This window comes from Pseudochaenichthys georgianus, chromosome 15, assembly GCF_902827115.2.
Source record: "Pseudochaenichthys georgianus chromosome 15, fPseGeo1.2, whole genome shotgun sequence".
Classification (NCBI taxonomy): domain Eukaryota; kingdom Metazoa; phylum Chordata; class Actinopteri; order Perciformes; family Channichthyidae; genus Pseudochaenichthys; species Pseudochaenichthys georgianus.
The window spans coordinates 10,500,575-10,506,882 of NC_047517.1; positions in this window are offsets into that span (position 1 = coordinate 10,500,575).

Genomic DNA, 6,308 nt, shown 5'->3' on the forward strand with positions numbered 1-6,308 from the left:
GAGATAAAGCGCGCGCACCGGTTACGTGTATTGTTGTTGTTGTTAGCATCTGGTGCTAGCTAGCTGCGCTAACGGATATAAGGAGCTTTTTCAACAACAAGGTGGGGGGAGAGTCCTCTCCTGTCAGACTGAGAGTCTGATAAATACAGCTCAGGTGAGGTAAAGGACTCTCTGAGTGTTTAGATAGTTAACTTAGTCTAAGTTATCTCAGTGGGTCTCAAAAGGTTTGGTCACCATTTGTGTAAACACATATTTCCATTTGAGGGGGGAGTGATTAGTAAAATATGCATGAATAATAAAAAAAAAAACTTTACCTACGTAGGTGAAAAAAGGTAAGATAAACTATTAAAACTTGTTGAGATCTAAAACTAGTCTTTGCTGCTGCCTCAAAGAGGAGCAGGGGGAGAGGGGGGAGACAGGAGAGGCTGGTTCAAAATGAACCAAAAACAAATAAATAAACAAGTTTCAATGTTTTTTCATATTGGATATGGGATGTTATTGGTTATGGCCATGTTCTTATGATTTTTTAAATGTATACAGTTATGTTTCATATGGGTGTAGTCTCTTTATTTCCCCCTCAAAATGCACCAGATTGATGCATTTAAGTCCAACATTTAAAAAAAAATCTTACCGGGGGAGCATGCCCCCAGACCTCCCTATAGGATTTGAGGTCCACCCCCACTTAAAATATGTTCCTAAATAGATTTGCAATTTTTTTTAAATAGTAACCTATGTCCATATGTTTATTTTTGGGTAGTAGATTTAGAGCGCTATCACTACGGGCAGCAACGCTGTAAAAATTGACAAATAAATCCAGCAAAATGGCACAACAAACTGGTAGTGGCCTGGCTGGGTGTATAATTCCCGGCCTGATTTATTGTCCCAGTCCGGCCCTGATTGACAGACTCCTTCTGCTCTCTATTAGTTAGAAAGTTTAAAATCCATAAAACAAGTTGATCGGGCAGTTTAAAATGACATAATAGGCTCTCCACCAGGGGATGCGGCTGCATTGTGTTAAATGCCGAAGAAAAGTCAGCAAACAAAAGCCTGGCGTGGGCTTGTGGCTTTTCAAGGTGTTTGTGGAGGGTGTGCAGTATAAAAAGCGTTGCATCCTCTATGCCAGTGTTTCTCAAACTTTTTCATACCAAGGACCACTTAACCAATAAAAAAACACTCGCGGACCACCTAACTCCACAAATATCCAAAAACACATCGTTTTTCTAGAACAGATTAGAAATCGCCTGAAAATGGTACAAACAAGTGGCAACATGTTTGATGAAAGTGTTGCTCTGGGCTATATCATGCAATCGAAAGGGGAACTTAAGCTCGCTCCATTGCGGAGATATTCCCGTGAGAGTGCGGAAAACTTAAATTAATTAATTAATTTCCAATATGAAATGTTACCAATATACTCACGGACCACTAGGGGGCGCTCACGGACCACCAGTGGGCCGCGGACCACACTTTGAGCACTGCTCTACGCCTCTCCCTGCCTGATACGCAAATTGTAGTGGATCAAGTTCACCTCCTATTACTGACATGACAAGGCCATTAACAATTTTTTCAAACATTTTCATTACCAATGACGTTAAAGCCACCGGTCTGAAGTCGTTTAGGACTTTAGGATGAGGCTTCTTAGGGATGGGAATTACAGTTGAGGATTTCCACATATCAGGAATTTGGCTATTCTCAAGAGACAATTGGAAGATATGCTGGAAAACACCACAGAGTTCGCTAGCACAATACTGGAGTGTACGCCCACAAATATGGTCAGGACCTGGGGCCTTCCTAATATTGACTCGTTTTAAGAGATTCCTAACATCATCCTGTTCAATGACTATGTCTGAGATAGGGGAGAGAGACTCTCTAAGGGTTGAGGTGTTTATGGAGAAATCATTTTTCTCGAATCGAGAATAAAAAATGTTAAAATCATTGGGGAGGTCTGCCTCATTTGTTCCCTCAATGTTAATGGTATTCCTAGCCCTGTCATTGTTGTTACCCTGGGAGATGGAGGACATTGATTTGATTCCCCTCCAGGCTTCCCGGAGATCTCCACTGCTGTATTTGAGTTCCACCTTATCCCTATAAGCTATTTTAGCTTTTCTTATTTCATTTCTTAATTCTCTGTTAATTTCTTTTTTGTCCTGACTGTTTCCAGTATAAAATATACGTTTCTTTCTATTTATAACACTCTTTAGTTCCTTCGTGACCCACGGCTTATTATTAGGGAAGACGGTAATGTCTTTTCAAGGAGTGTTAGACTCCACACAAAATAATATGTAGGATGAGACAGTTGACGTCAGTTCATTGAGATCAGAGCATGAGCTATAAAACACATCCCAATCCGTGCAGGCCAAACATGCCTGTAAGGTGGCAATGCTTTCCTCTGTCCAACATTTCACAGTTTTTTTTGTGCACACTTGTTTCCTGCAGATGGGTTTGTAGATCGGCACCAGAAGAACGCTCGTGTGGTATGAAGCTCCAAAAGGGGGCATGGTCAGGGACTTGAACGCACCAGGCACCGTGCCGTAACATAAGTCAATAGTGGATTTATTTAAAGTTGTAGGACATGTGACATACTGCTCGTATGTTTTTAAGGTCTTATGCGCCTGACAGTGATTAAAATCTCCTAAAATAAATTTAGGAGCATCGGGGGAGAGGGAGTCCAGTCTGTTAGTAACTTCCTCAATCAGCTGGGTGGCTGCTGAGGCGTTTGCCCGTGGGTGAATGTAAACAATAGTGAAAAAGGACTGAGGTGTTACAGAGGATTCAATGCAGGTGCTTTAGGTGACATAATATTATATAATGCAAAATAACACACCATTGCTGACCATAATGTTAAAAAGCTTGTGAAGCTGACCGTTGAACGGCCCGACCAAGCAAGGAGGCAGAGGCAGAGAGTTCAAATATAACCCGGTGTGGGCATTTATTCCTCTTTGTGGTACAGGATGCACAGCCTCAATATGACTGTCTCCCGTGAACACAGTCACCAGCAACAAGGACCTCACACCCACCCTAACAAGCCAACAGAACCTAAATACACACAGACTCATCAAGCCAACAAGACACAGGTGAGGGGGGAGGAGACAACACAGGGCACCAGGTGAACACAATCAGCAGCAACAGACAAGACGGGAAGGGGAACACTTTTCAAAATAAAACCAGGGAACAAATCCACATACTTTGCCAATAAGGACGCTACACAATCCGTAAAACAAAAAACAAAGGCCGAGATCTAAGGGCCCCAAAGATCACCTCCGTTACAAAGCTCTTTATTTTTCTTATACTGCCTGTGCTGCAGCACCTCTTTTCACCCTCTGTCTGAAACCAGAGCCCAGTCTGCTCTGATAGCTGGCCAGCTATATTTTTGTTTGGTCCACGGCCTGGAGATGTCCCCCCCCCCTAGCCTACCACATACAATGTGATGGAGTGCTAGCCAATAGAAGCGTGAGTGTCACATAGTGATGTCATAATGTTACAAAAGAAAACAAAGAGGCATAACAAGGGGGGCGTTTTTTCTTTATTTCCTACTAAGAGGTCTAATAACCATAGAAAAAAAACATGCAAACCAAATCCAAATGTAATCTATGTCCTTTCATAGTTATTTAAAATGTTGTTTTTTAAATATTAAAGTATTTTGTAGCTCCATCATTCCACTTGCAACACACAACAAATGACCATCTGAAATACAAAAATATGATATAACTGTCTTCGAGTACAGTTAAAATAATACGAGTGCAGAGTTTTCTGGACTTGTATTTGCCTTTGATTGATGATAAAATATTGTCCACGCAGCACTTCTGATGCTGGTTGATAGGGTTATGTTTCTATTTGCATTTATTGGTACACTCAATGAAGGGACTTGAAGTGGCTTCCCCCTGGACTCTCACCAAGTGGACACTGACCACAGTGAGTCTCGTACACAGAGACACAGTATATGTTAACCAGACAGGGACTCTCATGAATAATACACAAAGGACATCATAGACAATCCTGCACACATAACTCAGCTGCCCCCCATAAACTCCACCACCACCACCACCACCACCACCCCCTCCTTCTCCTGTTTTCCATAAATAATGCATTTAAAAGAGGAAGAGCTTGTTTACTTGTGGTTTCTGTGGTTCTTCTCAGGCAGATTATTTTCCTGTTTGACTGATGGGTCAACATAAGGCCAAGGGGAGACTTTATTTTCAATCCCCTTACCTTTTTTAATGTCTTTTTGTGTGTGGGTGTATGTGTGTAGATATCTAACGGAGAATCCTCTGTTGCATTGTAGGAGGCAGATCAAAAAGAAGGACTGTCAAAATAACAATGTTACAGTGTGCAGTGGAGGTCTTTGTACTAATTTGAATGGGACATTGTAAGTGCAGTATGTGGCAGAAATGCCCAGAGAGCCACGCTGGACTGTTTGTGTAGTATGGTCGTTCTTTATCAGAAAAGGCAAACACTTCTTCAGTTTGTTTACTTCATCAGATGCCGTTCCCAACTACTGGGGAAAATCGTTGGTCGTTCAAAGACTTTTTCAAACAAATTCCACCCTTTGTCTCCCGAGCAAAGTGTTGACGCAAAACAAAGCGCAACTCCAGAAATGCAATATGTGTATAGTACTTGGGGACAATTAAAACCATCTATAATGAATGAGTTTAATGATGAGGCTCAGACAGAGCATCGCTGATCCCCTGACCCGCACATGAAAAGAGAAGCAATCGGCAGAATGCCTACAAAGCGTCCTCCCTGCCTCTTTGAAGTGACATGGAAAACTCGCCATCTGGCGTGATCATCACATTTTCACTTTGTCTGTCCTTAAATCATGCAGCAACTTCACTGTGCTACGTTTCTCCTCCATACTGCTAAACTCAACACAACTGCTGCTCTATTTTCCAGTAGCGGGCTGTGCATTTCACACCTAGGCCTCCGGTAGTTTCCTTCCTGAATAAATCCACCTCTTAATACCATCATTATAACGTCATGCCTATAGAAATAATAATTCATATTATACAGAAACGCAGTATAACAGGATGTTGCATCACATAAAGGTATCTATTGTAGCGAGAATGAATGCCATTACAAAAGCAAGAAACTAAAATTACACAATTCAGCAAGTCCCCTTTCACTGCAGTCACAGCTGCGCCACATATCATCTCTGGCAGAAGCAGCAATACTTACTTAATAAGATAACATTAATTTTACAGTAGATCCACTCGGGTTTCCCAAAAGTTTTAAAAATCAATGTTGCTTCTATGTGTTCAGCCGTGCTTTGGTGTCTCGCCGCTGCCTTGGTTAGACACCTCAAGTTTGCAAACCCTCTATGGCTCCAAACACCAAGTCCATCAGTTGTGAATATCAGGCATTCCCAGCAATACAGTTTGCAGTGCCGACATCATCTTACGCCTTCTTGATGACCCCTGGTGTTGGTCAATGCAATCTGGTGTTGGTCAATGCAGTTTCATTGCCTTTTATTTTAAGCTTCAAGCGCCCACGCTGTTGATTCTGAAGGGCTCAGGCATATTTCTATGACCCAACAACATATTCTGACTTAAATATGATTGCACAAAGGCTCCAACATTAACAACCATGACTGGACCCAGTGCAACCGAGAGCAACACAGAGAAAAGCTAATCGATGAAGACAATATACTATTATACAATAATTGTGTACATGTTACTGAAAACACTATTAAAAGGTAAGTCAGTTATTCTGATAGTGTGTAGGCCAGCAGAGAAGGACTTGCTGGCCCTGACGGCCCACCTCACTACTTTTCGTTGGAGGCTGCAACTTCACGGAAATTTCAATAAAACTTATGTAATGTTGGACTATATATTTCCTATTTTTTGACTATACATTTCCTATTTTTGTCTTTATTGGACATTTACCTTTTCAATTATAGGGTTGTATGTATATATATATACACATATATATTAGGGGTGTAACGGTTCACAAACATTTCGGTTCGGTACGTACCTCGTATTTTAGGTCACAGTTCGGTACGTTTTCGGTACAGCAGAAAAAATTATCACAAAACATAAAATATTTTTTGGGTTTTTTTAATTATTATTAAACTGTGAATAATGTATTCACTCAAATAAATACAAAATATAATAAAATAAACATTAAGGTGCAGCATTTCGATGAACTGAAATAATCTGTATTTGAACATTATTATACTTCAATCAGGAGAGACGTGATGTATGAGTACATCGGGACACATGATATGCGGGAATAGTGATTGACGTATTACAACAAGTAACTATAGGTTACTTACGTAACCCCAGCGCTCAGAGTAACATGAAGTGAGATGTCTCACT